We start from the raw sequence: 19,366 nt of genomic DNA, 5'->3' as shown, positions 1-19,366 counted from the left end.
TGCATTATTATTTTGATTCTTTTTAAAGCATTCGACCATTTCCTTAGATTAGTTGGAATGAAGTTGTCGTGTGATTTCTAGTTTAATTGCATGCTTGCAAATAGCAATAATTTTTAAGAGGTTTTGCATCCTTTATTTCTTGAATCACTTTCTTTTGAATGGGGCCTACATTCCCTTGTCCCCTGGACAATTGAGGAAGACTTACTGCAGGAGTCAACTCCACCCAGAATAGGAGCCAGCAGTAGATTTCCAGAGTGTGTTTACTTTGCTTTAAAGAGTTTTGTTTATTTTTCTTGAATGATGCTCCTTTCGAAATTCTTGCAAGAGTTTGGTTTTTATTTAACATATCCCTGAGGTCGTATTCTGGTATATATTTTGCTACAACTCTAAGTTTACTTACGCTGATTGACAAACGAAATGTTGGTGTAAATATTGAATTTATACCGCCCGAAAATAAGGAGCAACATGACAAACATAATGTGAAAAATAAACCATTCCCAGAGAACCAGTCAAAAGTTTAAAATGAAGTTGTAGTCATTGGGCATTTGGTGCAGACAAGTACAAAGATATTCAATAAGGCACCAAAATCGCCAGTAGAGGAATTTCGGGGAAAAGATAATTCATTTTCAGACATATCTTATGATTTTGAAGTAGAGAGTCTAGGAAGTTCGAGACATTGCCTTACACGAGAAGGAAAATTGAGGAGCTCATAAGAGTATGTGCCGAATCAATGACCAATCCGTATAGTGTTGAGGAGTGAATCAATTCCCTCACAAGGCAACAAGAGGAGTATAGTGGGGATTTCCAACACAACCCTCTACAAGAGTACATAGATAAGGCTTGCAACACTACCAACCCACCTCTACATATTAGGGAGAGCAGGGAATAATTCTTCAAATTGATCATGTTGAGTGACTGGGTAGGGCAACATGAGTGGGACAACGAACAAAATCAAGATAGTAGACTTGTTCCATGTATTCATCCTTCCCACAACATGGATTGGCGAGAGATTATGAGTTCGTACTCTATTGATGGGATGATTTGAAGGAGGACACTCTTAGTCAAGGGCATATCACAACATGGGCTCTTAGGCACAATTAGTGATGGAGGAATGGGGCGGTATCATAACCCATAGGTGCCAGGACTTAGGTGGCACTGGGATCTAGGTAAATCTATTGAGGACATGATTGGTCAGAGGATTGTTTGGGATCCAGGTATCGAAGGATCCATTTAGGGTCATTTAGCATGGAGGCATGGGATAGCACCCTAGTTTGTAGGGGATTCGGGTATCGATGTACGAATGCTTCTGTTGTGGATAGAAGTGGATTTCTTGAGGGCAAGCAATCTTTGGATGGGAGGATTTGTAATATTTTGTTTCTTAATATTGTCAAATTGGACAAGATCTTCCCACGGTATTTACTATGTTATTTTCCCATGGTATTAGCCCATGGTATTTGTCTTCAGTTTTTGAGGGAAAATAATAAAATAAGGTTCTAGAGAGTTGATTAAAGCTTTAAAAGGGGACAAAAGCAAGGAATTTGGATAATTCAGATTTATCTATCCTATTGTGTTTTCTTGAGAACTTGACATGGCCAGTTTCAGTTTTGATCCTTGGATGAAATCCCTATGGTGAATTTCTCTGGTGGATTTGTTGAGGGTCGATGATTCTGCTTTAGTATCTTTAATTTCTCAATTGATGGGTATGCATACATGCCACAAGCACAGGCTTTAGTATGTCTTGTATGGGCATGTAACTTTGTTTTCAATTATACATAAATAAGAGGTTGCATTCTCAGATTTGTCTCATACTACGAGAGTTTTATTAGAACACCTAGAGTGTACCCGATCTATTAATTTTTTTTTATATTTGGGATATTACAAAGTAGAAGATCTCCTCGTCAGGAATTGTTGAAGACATACGGAAATCCCACCTACCACACCCTTTTTTATAAGATGTACCAGAAAAAGAAGGCTCAACTACTTTTAGGATTAATAATTTGAGCAAATCATTCACAAAATGAAGAGATGATATGTATATTTACTTATTTTTGTTTAGAGGATATAGGAGGATGGGTTCTCCAATGCCATGTTTAAGAATTCGTTTCAAAACCTTGTTATCGAAACGTGCAATTTGAGACTTTGGTATGAAGAGATTTAGCCAGGGATGAGGAGCATCCCACATTCCATTGGCTTTGGCCGAGATCTCTTCCCTATGTACATGGTTAAGAAAATCAAAATATGATATGCCAATGTCATAATTCGAGCCTTTTATGAATCTCATAGGAGCTAACATGGTGTCTATTTTCTGGAAACAATTTCAGAGTTCAAAGTTTCAGTGTGTGTACAATTTCATTGTGTTGAAACTATTGATAGACAATTTGAGTTTATGTAAAGAAACCGTGTTATCATCCAATCAAACCTTATTCAAGGTCGTGAAATCAGTGGCATTGTGATAATATAAGGTCACCTCGAGGCAATACATAATTGGGCCTGAATTCGAACGGATGAATGATGAAGCAAGGGAGGAGTCAGTCGATAATGATAGTGAAAACTGTTGGAAAGGCGAAGGAGACAAAGCATAAATTCACACACAAATACATGAGCTGCGGCTCTACTATTGATCACACAAAGCATGATACATACAATGAACCTGGTGAAGGGTATTTATCCTTTTCTAGCTAGCAACTTGCCTAAAATATCTTAACATGCATCCACATGCAACCACACACTAAAAATTGTCTATCACTTAACTTGACTTCACTCAACACTCAATCACTCAATCACTCAATCACTCAGTTAACTGACTCTCTATGTTTAGCCAACTCCTCATGCGGGAGTAATTATCTTATTTTAACACTCCCCCTTAATTACGACTGTTAAACTAAAACATGGCTCATGACAAATCAAACATGGTTGTTGGTCTATGTCTTAGCTATGCTTACAACACCCAAGTTTCTTCTATGAAATTCAAACACATCTTATGCTAATGACTTAATAAATATATCAGCCAATTAATCAATAGATTTACAAGGCTTCAAGTGAACTTCTCCATTCCTCACAAGTTCTCTAATAAAGTGATATCTAGTATCAATATGCTTTCTCTTTTGATGAAACACACTATTCTTGGATAGTGCAATAGCTGAGGTGTTGTCACAAAAAATTGTTGTTGATCCTTGTTGTTTCTGCTTGAGTCCATCAAATACTCTTCTTAACCACACTTCTTGACATGCTACTAATGTTGTTATTACATATTCTTCTTCTGCTGACAAAAGTGTCACAATGGGTTGCTTCTTAGATGTCCATGAAATCACACCTGAACCAAGATGGAACACAAAACCAAAAGTGCTCTTCCTATCATCCAAAATTCGTGCAAAATCACTATCTATGTATCCAATCAAATCTTTTTTTTTTGTGCTTGCATACATTATGCCACAATCTAGTTCTTTCTATGTATCTCAGAATTATTCTTCGTGCACTCCAATGTGTGTCTTTTGGAGTCTCCATAAATCTAGAAATCAAACTCACTCCTTGCATTATATCTAGTCTTGTAGATATGAAATACATGATGTCACCAACCAATATTTTGAATAGATTTGGATTGACATATGATCTTTCACCATCCTTGCTTAACTTTGTACCTGTTGCAACTGGTGTAGGGACAAGTTTGCAATTTTCCATCCTGAATCTTTTCAACAGATATTTGGCATATTAATTTTGACAAATAAAAATTCCTTTTTCAGTTTTCTCAACTTCTATGCCAAGAAAATATTTCATGAGACGAAGATCTGTCATCTCAAATTATTTCATCATCGCTGCTTTAAATTCATCTATCTCAAAATCACCTGTAAAAGTCATGTCATCAAAATATAAGCAAACAATCAAAATCTTTCGATGTTCATTTACCTTTGTGTATAAGGTAGGCTCAATATTGCTTCTGCAAAATCCATTCTTAATCATGTAGTTGTCAATTCTGCTATACCATATTACCAAGCTCTAGGTGCTTTCTTTAGTCCATAGAGCACTTTCTTCAACTTGTAAACTTTATCTTCGTTACCTTCAACTTCATGACCTGGAGGCTGCTGCGCATAAATTTATTTTTCTATAATTCCATTCAAGAATGTTGATTTCACATCCATCTGATATACTTTCGAATTGTTCTGAGATTTTGTGGCTAGAACTGCTCTTATGATATCCAATCTGGATACCGGAGGAAATGTTTCTCTAAAGTCTACTCCTGGTTGTTGCGAGAATCCTTTTGCTACAAGTCTAGCTTTGAATCTGTCAATTTCACCTTTCTCCTTCAGCTTTTTCTTGTACACCCAATTTACACCAATGAGATTTTTATCCTTTGGTAAATCAATCAAATCCCATGTATCATTCTTTTCAATAGCTTCAATTTCTTCACCCATGGCTTGCACCCAATTTTCATCTCTGGTTGCTTCTTCAAACGAAGAAGGTTGGAATAACAACAATGCAAAATTTGAACTAACATCCAAATCATAATAAATATCTTTCAAACTTCTCATCTTTCTCTTACCATTTCTTGATTCATCACCTGATTAATTATTGGGAGAATCTTGATCTGTTGATCTACTTGAAGATCCATGCTGCTCTGAAAATCATGGAGTCCTTGTTGGTGTATCTCTGTTTGGTGTCTTCACATGTGATTCTTGTTGTTCCTTTTCTACTCCATCATCTTCTTCCATTAGTGGCACTTGTGCATCAACCATTTTGTCTACAGTTCCATTCCATGACTCTTGTTCTTTGAACACAACATCTCTACTAATTATGGTCTTCTTTGTGACGGGGTTATACAATTTGTAAGATTTTGATTTCTCACTATAACAAGTAAATATGCATTTTTCACTTTTATCATCTAATTTGCCTCTTCGCTCCTTTGGCACATGTGCATAAGCTACACTTCCAAATATTTTGAAATGAGATACATTGCAATGCATACCTGACCATGCTTGCTCTGGTACTCTGTTCATTACACTTTTTGTAGGAGATATGTTGATCACATAAATAACACATGCAATTGCTTTTGCTCAATACTGATTAGACAAGTTTCTGCCTTTCAACATGCTTTTTACCATGTTCATAAGTGTCTTGTTCTTTCTCTTTGCTACACCATTTTGCTGCAGTGTGTACCTGGTTGTAAATTGTCTTCTGATTCCATTTTGTTTGCAGTAATCGTGGAATGCCTTTGAATCATATTCTCCACTACGATCTAAGTCCTAACCTCAATAACTTGATCTGTCGATCACTTTGGTTCTCTTCTAAGGCTTTGAATTCTTTGAACTTTGCAAAATTTTTAGACTTCTGCTTCAAGAAGTAAACCTAAGTCTTTCTGATGTAGTCATCAATGAAAGTGAGGAAGTAACAACTTCCACCAATCGATTGTGTCCTTATAGGTCCACACAAGTCTGTATGCACTAGCTCAAGAGGTTTCTTTGCTTTGTATGCAACTCCCTTTGGAAAACTTTCATGGAGTTTCTTTCCCAAGATGCAATACTCACAAGTACTAACAGGTTCTTTGATGGGAGGTAATCCTCTGACCATCTGTTTCTGCTGCAATAATCTTAAACCAAAAAAGTGCAAGTGTCCAAACCGAAGATGCCATAACCAATATTCATCAGAACATGTAACTGTAAAAGAACTGACCTGATCATTGTAATTCATAATTAGAGGAAAGAGTTTGTTCCTCATCATTTGCACCTTTGCTGTCAACTTCTTGCTTGGGGCTTATCATATATAACACATTCTTGACCTTGAAAGATAACTCTGTATCATTTCTGTGTTAATTGACCGACACTTATCAAATTATGTTTGAGACTAGGAACATAATATACCTTTGAGATTGTCTTCGGCTCCCCTTGCTTGATCAGAATGTTGACCACTCCTTTCCCATTTACTTCCACAACCTTTTCAGTCCCCAAATTTACCTTTGTTTTCATAGATTGATTGAAATTTTCAACCAAATCCTTGTTTCCTGTCACGTGGTTACTGCAACCACTGTCTAATAGCCACACACTAGCAGAAGGTTTATGCATGGTATGACAAGCTAGGAACATGGAGTTAGTACTCTTTGTATTGACATTATCTCTTTGGTTCCCTTGATCAACTATCTTCTTCCTACAATCACGAGCATAGTGACCAAATTTATTGCAATAATAACATCTCACCTTTGATTTGTCAACTCTTTGATTATTTTTGAAGCTTCTATAGTTGCTCTGACTTTCATGTTCATGCTCTTCTCAACCATCTCTCTGAACACCATATCTTTCACTTCATCCTCTTCCTCTCGTTCTACTTCTTCCTCTCGTTCTACTTCTTCCTCAGCCTTTGTCTCTTGAAATAGAAACCTGACTTTTGAAAGCGGTCTCTAAAGTGGAATACTTATTTCTATCTATCTTTGCCTCATGCAATATAAGTGATCCCATTAGCTCATCAACTTTCAATGATGCAAAATCCTTGGCTTCTTCTACGGTTGCTACCACAACATCAAATTTGGTAGACAAATATCTAAGGACCTTCTCAACCACTATTTGATCTTTAATTTCTTCACCATAAATCTTTAACTAATTTACGACAGTTATGACCCGATTCATGAAAGAATCAATTTCCTATGTCTTCTTCATCTGCAGACTTTCAAAATCTCTCCTAATATTATGTAACTTAACAATATTGACTTTGGGCTTACCTGTATAGTTTGTTGCCAAAGTATCCCATGCTACTTTTGTTGAAGACGTGATCATAATCTTTTGGAACACTGCTCGGTCCACTCCCTGCTGGATAAGCTGCAATGCTTGTGCATTATTCTTCTTTCCTTTCTTCCATTGTTCCCTCTTTGTATTACTTAACTGCTTCATTCTTAGGTTCTGAAAACCCAAACTGGACATAATCCCAAACATCATATCCCTACAACGTGGTTTCCATCTTAATGACCCACACATCATAATCCTTCCCTGTAAATGGTGATAACTGGGGCTGGAAATTTAAGAAAGCCATGTTTCTTAAAAAAATTCTCTTTTAAAAAACCTTTTTGCAAAAGTTCTTATTCCAAAAAAAAATCTTTTTAATAAAACCATCATTTTGTTTTTTTTGTTAAAAAAATCATTTTTATTTTGAAGACCCTTTGATAAATAAAAATCTCTCCTCTTTTAAAAAAAAAAACTTATTAAAAAAGGCTTTATAAAAGAAACCTTAATAATATGCTCTTCATACATCAATGATCTTTTAAAAGGCTTTATGAAAAGACCTTTCACCAACACTTTGTTCTTTCACGTCACATTTTTTTAAGAAGTCAAACTTTGGTACTATGCTAATGCTTCCACGCTACGCTAACGCTCTTTATTGTTAGAATGGTATGCATTAAACGCCGTGCACGATAGGGAGCAACATGTTAATGCTTTAACACTTAAGGAATACACGGAACCTGCGTGCATGCAAAACAACGTAAGTCCAAGACGATTAACGTGGCTTTATGTTGCGCCTTCCAGTGTTATAACGCGTTCTATATAACTATAAGATGTGTTAATGCTCAAACAATGAGAAAAAAATAGATTTCTCCTCTCACATTGATTGCTGCTAATCCGTTTTCTCTCGCTTTGTGTAACCTTGCTCTGATACCAAATTTGTTGGAAAGGTAGAGGAGACAAAGCATAAATTCACACACAAACTACGAGTTGCGGCTCTTCAAATGATCACACAAACCTAAGAGTTGCGGCTCTTCAAATGATCCCGGTGAAGGGTATTTATCGTTTTCCAACTAGCGACATGCCTAAAATATCTTGACATGCATCCACATGCAAACACACTAAAATTCGTTTATCACTTAACTTAACTTGACTCAACACGCAAACACTCAATCACTCAGTTAACTGACTCTCTATATTTAGCCAAATCCTCATGGGAGTAATCATCTTATTTTAACAAAAACCATTCGTTAGTGAGATCTTTGATATTCGTCACCATAAGTCCTCGATGTAATCAAAGGACTTGTTATCGTGGAGAGAAATGAGGTTCTCTTGGTCGCATGAAAAGAGTCGGAAGTCCAAGTAAAGGAGCCTCATCCACCTCACTTGCACTACCGTTTGTCACATGACCATAGTTGTGATGCAAATAGGAAAAAGAGATGAAGATTTCCCAAGTAAATGAGATTTTAAATAAAATGCACATGCAATATCAACGGGGAACGTCATCTAGAGCCAAATCCGAATATCTATTCCATACTCCAACCCTTGAATTGCAGAATTAGGGTTTAGAAAGTACGATGTGTTATAAAAATTAAAACACATTTTATAGTGTTGAAAATATATAGAACATTAAATACGATATGGGGAGCGAGTTGAAGAACAATCCTCGCTTTGGTGATACTGCCAAATTGACCCATCCCACCTAAAACTTCATAGAAAAGTTTCTCCTTGTTGGAAATATTAATCTCAACCACTGCCTTAAACATATTGACAAACACCATGCTTGCCAAGTCAACGACTCCATGGTTGCGATTTTGTTTGCAGGTGAAAAGATTGAAGTTAGAGAAGAAGTACAACACTGACCATTCCAAAATACAATAGAGAAGTTAAGGCACTTAATTAAGTTTGGTAGATAAATATGGGCAAGCATTCACTCCGTGACTGTTGCCCACAGTCCACAACACCTGAAAGTTCAGAAAACCATTTACTATGTAAAATCACCCATGCTGCTTATTAATTATTTGCTTTGTCATGTATTAATGTCAAATTTGTATGTTGAGATAAATATGAATGTAAAAAGTCATTTGTGAGGTTGAGGGAGAGAGGGTGAAAGTCTGTGAGGTAGTGAGGAGAAAATCGCGGAGGAAATATTGGTGGGCACATGAAAACTAGTTTTATGGAGTTTTACAGACATTTACTTGAGGAGAAAATCCTGGAGGAAACATCGGTGGGTTGTGAAAACCAATTTTATGGAGTTTTACAGATATTGGTGGGTGTGTGAAAACCAATTTTACAGAGTTTTACAGACATTTACTCTGCAACCTTAGTGATGCGTAAATCGTAGTAAGTCTTTTGTGTTTTCACTTGGAAATCGTAGTAAGTCTTTTGTGTTTTCACTTGGAGCTATAGCCTCCATTTATCAGGCCAATGTATTTTCCTATGTTTTGAAATATAATACAAAGTATGTTATGTTTCGATGCCTTAAACTTTCATGAGTAAATTTACCGCAACCTTTTTGTTTCTACTTTGTTTTTCTGTGAGTTATTTCCTGTGTATTATTTAAGCTTTTGTGTCCATATCCTTGCCGCAACATAAGACTTATTCCCTGTGTATTATTTAAGCCTTTGTGTCCATATCCTTGCCACAACATAAAACTTACCTTGTCACAACGAGTCAGACTCCTCTTTGCCATGAGTTATTTCTTGTGTATTATTTAAGCCTTTATGTCGATATCCTTGGGGTAACATAAGACTTACCTTGCCACAAGTGTAAAAACAATCGTTTTTACTAGGAGTAGAAAACAATTGTTTTGAGGGAAAATTGTTTTTTCCTTTGGAGCATATTTACTAGCAGGTAGAAAGTTTTTTTTTTTTTTTTGTCACTCAGAAATGGTAACATCAAGCCACAAGCTTGTTTCTACTCTGTTTTTCCGTGAGTTATTTCCTGTGTATTATTTAAGCCTGTGTGTCCATATCATTGCCGCAACATAAGACTTACCTTGCCACAACAAGTTATTTCCTGTGTATTATTTAAGCCTTTGTGTCCATATCCTTGCCGCAACATAAGACTTACCTTGCCACAACGAGTTATTTCCTGTGTATTATTTAAGCCTTTGTGTCCATATCCTTGCTGCAACATAAGACTTACCTTGCCACAACCAATCAGTCTCCTCTTTGTTGTGAGTTATTTCTTGTGTATTATTTAAGCCTCTATGTCGATATCCTTGCGGTAACATAAGACTTACCTTGCCACAAGTGTAAAAACAATCGTTTTTACTAGGAGTAAAAAACAATTGTTTTGAGAGAAAATTGTTTTTTCCTTTGGAGCATATTTACTAGTAGGTAGAAGTTTTTTTTTTCACTCAGAAATGGTAACATCAAGCCACAAGCTTGACTAATCCTCATATACCTCAGTTGACTATTGGGCTATTACAATGAAGGCCACATTTTCTTCTCGAGACATTTGGGATTTGGTGGAAAATGGTTTTCAAGAACTAGCAGATGCAACAACATACAATCCCTTGTCTCAAGCGGAAAGAGATTTGTTGAGGGACAACAAGAAGAAGTATGCAAAAGCCCTCTTCTACATTTTTCAAGCAGTTCATGAAAGTATTTTCCCAAGGGTTGCAACAGCAACAAAGTCCAAGCAAGCATGGGACACTCTCCAGATAGCATACCAAGGCATGGAAAAAGTCAAGATAGCAAATATGCAAAGGTTGAGAAGAGACTTTGAAACACTTTGTATGAAAGAGTCTAAGAATGTGGACTCATTTTTTACAAATGTAGTTGAGTTGGTTACTCAAATTAGGTCTCATGGTGAGACACTTGAAGAATGGAGAATAGTTGAGAAATTTTTGAGAAGTTTGCCAACAAGGTTTGATTCCATTGTTGAGGCCATAGAAGAGACAAAGGATCTCTCGCAATGCTCAGTGGATGAATAGAGCAACAAGCTCCTCATTGGAGCATTCCTTCAAGACACAAGTTTCATTTGGTCAAGGTAGAAGCAGAGGAAGATCATATGCTAGAGGAAGAGGAAGAAGCCCACACAGAGGTAGAAGAAGCAGCCCTTCAAGCTCAAGTGGAAGGGGCAGCAATCAAAATCCAAGTCAAGGCCCAAGACAAAATCAAGCACAAGGTTAGAGGTATGATAAATCTCAAGTTCAATGTCATTACTGTAAGAAGCATAGACATTAAGCAAATGAATGTAGAAAGAAGTAATATGACATTAGTAACAAACCAAGTGTAAATTTCACAAAACAAAATGAGAACCATGATAGAATGTTTTTAGCTTGTAATGTAGCACAAGAAAAACAAAGTGATATATGGTATCTAGATTTAGGATGTAGCAACCACATGTCAGGGAACATAGAAATGTTTTCCAATCTAGATGAAAGCTTGAATTATGAAGTGAAATTAAGGACGGATAGAAAAGTATTTGTCATGGGAAAAGGAAGAGTTAATATTGTAACAAGGAAGGGGGAGAATAAGTACATCTCAGATGTTTACTTTGTCCTTAGTCTAAAGCATAACCTCACAAGCATTGGACATCTCATGCAAAAGGGCTACAATGTCTTCTTCAAAAATGATGTGTGCACAATTTTGGATAGACCTCCAAGCAGACACCTGATTGCAAATGTTCAAATGACAAACACTAGAATGTTTCCCCTAAAGATAAGATCAGATTTGAAAAAAGAAGGTGCACAAGCACAACTATCAATGAACTCACAAGAGGATTTAAGAAAATATGTAGTTGCCACACAAGTAAACTATCAAGCAGAGGTCAAAAATGAAAATTGGTTATGGCATTTGAGATTTGGACATCTCAACTTTGGAGGTTTGAATTTGCTGCATAGGAAAGGCATGGTGAAGGGATTACCACTCATAGAAAAACCAGACAGCCTATGTGAAGGATGTATCTTGGGCAAGCAACATAGAGAGACATTTCCAGCAAGAAAGTCAGTAAGGGAAAAGGCACCTTTCGAGATTGTCCACTCAAATTTATGTGGACCAATGTAGACACCATCAATTGGTGGCAGCCACTATCTATTAACCTTCATAAATGATTACACAAGGAAGACATGGTTCTATCTCCTAAAATAGAAAAGTAAAGTGTTTGAGCACAAGGCTCTTGTTGAGAAGCAAAGTGGACACTACATCAAAGTCCTCAGGACTGAAAGAGGTGGCGAATACATCTCAAATGACTTCCTTTCATTTTGTAGGGAGCATAGAATTCAAAAGAAATTTACAACAAGGTATACACCTAAGCAAAATGGTGTAGTGGAAAGGAAGAATAGGACCATTATGGAAATGACAAGGAGTATGTTGAAGGAAAACCGTTTTCCAAATTATTATTGGGCTGAAGTTGTCGCTTGTGCAACATATATCTTGAATAGATGTCCAAACAAAATCATCTAGAACATGTTTCCTGAAGAGGCATGGAGCGGAAGAAAGCATAGTGTCATTCACATGAGAGTCTTTGGATATGTGGCATATGCACATGTCCCAGATGAATTGAGGAAGAAGCTAGATAGCATGGGGGAGAAATGCATATTTGTTGGATATAGTGATGAATCCAAGGCATACAAGTTTTACAATCCATCAACCAAGAAGGTCATAATCAACAAAGATGTGTAGTTCATAGAAGAAGAGGCATGGGATGGAAGTTTAGAGAACACATTCAATGTGAAAGAATGTATACGAGATGAGGACAAAGAGGAATTGACAACATCAAGAAATTCCTCAACAATGACTCCCTCTACTCCTATTCAAACGCAACAAAGCAGGCAACAAGCAACACCATCAACAAATAATAGGACATCGTCGCATAGTCAAGAAAGTGTTTCTCCAAGCATGCCGCAAAGTGAAACACCAAGTGACATGTCAAGCCCATCTTCAACAAGCACAAGAAGACCAAAATTCATAAATTTAAATGAAATTTATGAGCAAGATGAAGTTGATAGCAACGCTGGTCTGAATTCCTTATTTGCATTATTTTGTCATGTAGATGACCCAATCCATTTTGAAGATGCAGTCAAAGAAGAAAAATGGGTTGCGACAATGGAGGAAGAAATAGAAGCAATAGAAAATAATGACACATGGGAGTTAGTGAACCTTCTGCAAGGAAAAGAAGTCATTGGAGTGAAGTGGGTCTATAAGACCAAGAGCAATGTTGACAGTAAGATTGAAAGGCATAAAGCAAGGCTAGTTGTCAAAGGATACAAGCAACAACATTGAAGAGATTACATGGAGACGTTCGCGCCAGTCGCGAGGATGGAGATAGTGTGTACATTTGTGGCAATTTTCGTGCAACATAAATGGAAAGTGTATCAAATGGACATAAAATCAACGTTCTTAAATGGAGTGCTGAAAGAGGACGTGTATGTTGTGCAACCGCCTGGTGATGAGGTAGAAGGTGAAGAAGACAAAGTGTATCAAGTTGAGGGAAGCTCTTTATGGGCTTAAGCAAGCATCGCGTGCATGGTACAACAAGATAGATGCCTACTTGTTGGAGAATGGTTTCGACAAATGTGATAGTGAACCTCATGGAAAATTTTAGGGGCTAATGTTCGCCCAATGGGCTAATTTTCCATGATTTTTCCACAAAAAAGATTCGCCAATTTCCAATTTTATAAAAGACGATTCGCCCAAATTTTAGAATCTAAAATTATTTTACCTTAAAAATCGCCAACATTATATAGAGACTATATATAAAATAATTATAAATTTGATTAATTTTACAAATATATCAATAAACATTTATAATTTGCATATTATGGATTAGTGAGATTCGCCAATGTTTTAAACTTCAAGAAAATTTTCCATCCTTAAAATTTTCCTTGGTGAACCTACTCTCTACATCAAAAAGAGTGATGGTAAATTTATTATTGTCATCTTATATATAGATGATTTGATTTTTATAGGTAGTGATGATTTCCTCACCGCTGATTTCAAACAAGTCATGAAGAATGAATTTGAAATGACTGACTTGGGGTTGTTAAGATATTTTATGGGCATAGAAGTGAAGCAAATAGAAAATGAAATTTTTATTTCTCAAGCAAAGTATGTAACAAACATTTTGGACACTCTTAATCTGCAGAACAACAAGGCCACACCAACTCCAATTGTCATGGGGTTGAAGTTGAGCAAAGAAGATTGTAGCAACAATGTCAATCTGACATTATACAAAAGCATGATAGGCATTTTGATGTATTTTACCACCACTAGGCCAGATATAATGTATACAGTGAGTTTGGTGTCAAGGTTCATGGAGACACCCAAGGAGACACATTGGCAAGCAGCGAAAAGGATTCTAAAGTATGTCAATGGGACAAAACAATATGGTATTTTGTATGCCGCAACAAATGATTTCAGGCTGGTTGGTTACAATGATAGTGATTGGGCAGGAAGTGTCAATGACAGAAAGAGCATGTCATGACATGTTTTTCATTTGGGTTTCGGAGCCATTTCATGGGCTTTCAAGAAGCAACCAATAGTTTCATTGTCAACAACAGAAGCTGAATATGTCACCGCAACAACAACGGCCTATCAGGCAGTTTGGGTGAGCAGGATGTTGAGGGATCTTCGCCACGACCAAGAGGGAATGACAACTATTTTCTGCGACAACACATCTGCAATCGCATTGTTAAACAATTTTGTCTTCCACAACAGGACCAAGCACATTGATGCTAAATATAATTTTATAAGAGAATTGATTAACAATGATGAAATTCTATTGCAACATTGCAGGTCACAGAAATAGTCTGTTGATATTTTCACAAAGCCATTGGCACGTGAAAAATTTGTTTATCTCAAAGATTGTTTGAGAATTATCAATGGTGGCAGTTGTTATTAAGGGGGAGTGTTGTAAATATTAATCCCAACCACCGCTATAAACACACTGAAAAACACCATGTTTTCCCAGTCAACTAGTTGTGATTTTGTTTGCAGGCGAAAGCACTAAAGTGAGAGCAGAAGTACAATGTTGACCATTCCACAACAAGTTAAGGCACTTAATGAAGTTCAATGTTGACCATTCCACAACAAGTTAAGGCACTTAATGAAGTTTGGTAAATAAATATGGGTAAGCAGTCACTTTGCCACTGTTGCCCACACTCCACAACACTTGCAAGTTCAAAAAATAAGTAAAATCACCCACACTGCGTATTAATTATTTTCTCTATATTAATGTCAAATTTGTATGTTGAGATAAATATGAATGTGAAAAGTCATTTGTGAGGTTGAGCAAGAGAGTGTGAAAGTATGTGAGGAAGTGAGGAGAAAATCATGGAGGAAATATTGTTGGGCGTGTGAAAACTAGTTTTACGGAGTTTTACATACATTTACTCCACAACCCCAGTGATGCATAAATCGTAGTAAGTCTTTTGTGTTTTCACTTGGAGCTACAACCTCCATTTATCACAATAATGTATTTTCTTATGTTTTGAAATATAATACAAATTATGTCATGTTGCCATATGGTCTTAAACTTGAAATATTGGTGGGCGTGTGAAAACTAGTTTTACGGAGTTTAACATACATTTACTCTGCAACCCCAGTGATGCGTAAATCGTAGTAAGTCTTTTGTGTTTTCACTTGAAGCTACAACCTCTATTTATCACGACAATGTATTTTCTTATGTTCTGAAATATTCTACTCTATTTTGTTAAGCCTATGTGTAGTTGCGATATCCTTATCGAAACATACAACTTACCTTGCCGCAACTAAATTCTAAATCAAACTCCTCTCCTCTGTCCTTGTGGTCTTAAACTTTCATGAATAAATTTACGGCAACCTTTTTGTTTCTACTATATTTTGTTAAGCTTCTATGTAGTTGCGATATCCTTACGGGAACATACAACTTACCTTGCCGCAACTGAATTCTAAGTCAAACAACTCTCCTCTGTCCCTGTGAAACTTAAAATAATTCGAATAACATTCACAACGACCAATTAATATATTAATATGAGAGTTCCACTGCATTAATTAATAGCCATTGTATAACCATTGCAACGCAATTCCCTTAGGTACGAGAAAATGGAGGTTCGCTGGGGACTATCACATTTACCTGTGACAACTTCCAGCTGCAACTTGTTACTTATTTGCGGACCAAAACGAGAAGCTTGGCCACTAACACCATTATTAGAGAGAGTCCCACCAACAGGAAAAAAAAAGGTAATCTGTCCATGAACGAGGAGTCAGTCCCTCTTTCAAAGTAGCCTTGAGAACATCCACCCATAATTCCCCTGCATACACGTCAGCGTAAGCCTGAGTATCCTCCTCTTCCCTTCCCTCCAAAATATGAATTTATTTCATGCTTGTAGACATCATGTCCTCCACTATTCCATTTAAGGCCTGAGCTTGACAATTGCTTGAATGCCCATTTCCTCTCGCTGCCATGGTGAGATGATTAGACATAGATGCTGTTTTTACAACTCTAACTATGTCATCTACCGATTCAGGATATACAATTGCAGCTGGCCTGTGGTGTCACATGGCTCCAAAATCATGGGATGCTCTTGCAGTTTCATCCATGAAGACTGAATCGTTAAAACTTAGCCCAACTAGACATTGATAATCATCTTCTTCAGATAGGGCCGAGTTAAACGAAATATTTAATCATTATTTAATCGTTTTCTTCATAGTTGGAGGTCATTCTGATCTCCACGTTGAGAACAAGTATCATCAAGGTCAGCGTTTTCATTGCAGAGCCTATAATCAAACTTGTTCGTTATAAGGGATGTGTAAGTTTATTATCTTACTTATAGGCTGCACGTGAGTCCCCAACTAATATTTACTATGTTATTAAACTATTGACTATCCATAGCCTATTTTTAACCTGATAAATTTTAAAATAATTTCATTCTTTTATTATACCCACTATTAAATTTAAACAAGTACATTTTCTAGTTAAATAAGTACACTATCGAACCATAAGCATATACAACCACTGGGCAGCCAATGGCCCTTATATATTAGTTAACATGAAATAAGTACACTATCGAACCATAAGCATATACAACCACTAGGTAGTCAATGGTCCTCAGTGTTCAAATTTGATCACGTCAAGGGTTGCTTATTTGTAGGACATTTCAAAAAATTCTAGTTCTCTCACTGATGTAACACTCTAAAGTCTATAGGAGGTTCTGTCAACACTCAAGAAAGTGCAATGGGAGGTAATGGAGGTTGTTCATCCATTCCCAGGCGACCAGTGATAATGGCAACACTGATAGAGTTAGCAGTCATGATATGAGGTTTATGTTCACATTCGTTGATAACAAAAGTTTATTTTCGCATTCATTGATAGCAGAGGAGAAGTAGCTATGTATTGGTATTTGTAAACATGGCATATTTTGAAGGTATCGGAGATTTAGAAGAAACAAATGACAAAAGATAGAATTAACAATGATTGAGGTAGATTATTCTGAGCTTGTGAATCTTTCCTGCATTGATTTTTCCAATCCCAACCTTAGGGTGAGTGCAGCCGAAGTTTGCAAGGTATTTTTAACTCTTAGTTTCAATTTTCAACTTTCATCTCCCTCGCAACCGATTAAAATTATTATGTATAGAATGGTTGATTGATCTTTATATAGTCATGTGTAGACTCTGGATTTTTTTATATCATCCATCATGTCATCGATGGATATTTTTTGGGCTAAGTATTTGAAGCAAAGTCGACGGCTTTTTTCCATTCCTGAGGAGGAAACATGAAACTGTTGCAGAATGAGAACCATCAAGGTTACACTCCGTATCAAGCAGAATCTCTTAATCTGTCCATTCAACCTGAAGTTTGATGTGGGTTTGTGTCTCCTTATATTTACCTATGCTTGTAATTACATATTGCTCTGCTCAACTCTGAAAAATCAATCCATTGAAGTATTTCACTTCATATTTTTTCATATATTCGTTTTTCCAGGGGATTGGAAGGGGAGTTATGAAGCTTCTGAAGCGTCAATAAAGGCAAGCGATTTCACGGTCCCAATTAATGGCCTTCAATAGGTATGCAGTTCAGCGTTTGAAATGATATTTTTCATACTTGTTCAGCGCTTAAAAATAGATTAAAGTGACAATATTGACATTTTTACATCATAACCACATACTACATTTTCTGTGGTATCTCCATTTTCCTTAATTTGTAAAATTTTATTCTTTCTTGTTAACTCACCATTAACACAAGATTCTTCAATTATGAGATTACCCCATTAGATGGTGATAACTATGCTTATTGATTCACAAACTTTTTTTTTCATCTTGTAAATGACTACTACCATCTACTACATCTTTGAGGATGCTCGAGTACTGATCATCTTACTGCTATGAAAACATCTTCCATCCTACCTTTATGAGGACATATTCATGACATTACTTTGATGTTCCACATAGATATCTTGACATAGTATAATAAGGCCGATAGGGTTCCTTACATCTTCCATGAAGACATCATTACTTTGAAACTCTGATGTTCCACATGGAAATCTTGAGATAGCATAATAAGACCGATAAGGTTATTTATTTAGGGTTTTTTTAGCAAACATCCGTATATAGATAGAGTAATCTCTTTATTAATTTGAATTCTTATTTTATAGTAATAAATGAATACATTCTCATTTTATGGTAATAAATTAATAATTTTTCATTTTATAGTAATAAATTAAATAAATTAGTTAAAGATGTAATTTTATCGTGTTTAAAAATAGATTAAAGTGATAATATTGACATTTTTACATCATAACCACATTTTGTGTTGTATTTTCATTTTCTTTCCTAATTTGCAAAATTTTCTTTCTTTCTTGTCAACCAACCATTCAGACAAGATTGTTCAATTTTGACAACCATTCAGACAAGATTGTTCAATTATGAAATTAACCCATTAGATGGTGGTAACTACGCTTAGTGATTCAAACGTTTTTTATATTCTTGTAAATAACTACTATCATCTCTTTTCTATTTTTAGATGATTCTGTAACTGACAACCATAATGCTTACAAAAACCTAGAATTGTTGCCATTTGAACTTACTATAATCAAGCTTACTATTAAGCCTAGCATTTGTAAAATCAAACTTTATTTAAAACTAATATTTCTTCTCTTATCTTAAAAAGCCTTTTTTTTATTAACTCTCTAGCTTTTGAAAACATAGAAATTAATGCTATAAAAAAATTGAGAAATAATAAGTGTGCTTCCCATAAAATTATGTAGAGTTTTGAACTAGGGAGAAATGTTAAAATGAAACTCCAGGGCTCTATTAATAACCACAACACCAAAGATTGGTCTGCCTATAGGGCTACAAATTAATTTTGTTTTTCCGGTTGGTCTTCCCAAAAGATATAGAATGTCAATAGCTATCGATACAACTACTATTGTGTCTCTCACTTCATTCTTTCCATTGGGCATCTAGGAAATAAGTTGTGCCTATGGGTGTCCATGTAGTTGTTGCTATGAAGGGTTTTTAAGGAGATGTTGAAAACATAGAAAAAATAAAATAAACTATATTATTAGAAAAAGACATCAACGAAAAGAAACTGCATTATTAGAAAAAGATATCAACCAAACTTGAATTCATTGTAAGGACCAAATTTAAAAACCATTCTTAAACAAACAAAAAACCACTAACCAAGCCATACAACAACAACACGCAGACGTGTATTACATATTACAATATTTCCCTATTAGA

General features: G+C 35.9%; 1 pseudogene; it reads right to left on the bottom strand.

Moving 5' to 3' along the window:
• Window positions 1–16,403, bottom strand: part of LOC149219431 (cytokinin dehydrogenase 7-like) — a 34,738-nt pseudogene extending 18,335 nt beyond the window's left edge.
• Window positions 16,404–19,366: the final 2,963 nt, after the last annotated feature.

The sequence above is a fragment of the Pinus tabuliformis genome, chromosome Q (genome assembly GCF_031772625.1).
Source record: "Pinus tabuliformis cultivar Carrire ecotype Pingquan chromosome Q, CPIR1, whole genome shotgun sequence".
Classification (NCBI taxonomy): Eukaryota; Viridiplantae; Streptophyta; class Pinopsida; order Pinales; family Pinaceae; genus Pinus; species Pinus tabuliformis.
This window is presented reverse-complemented; position numbering and strand designations above follow the sequence as displayed.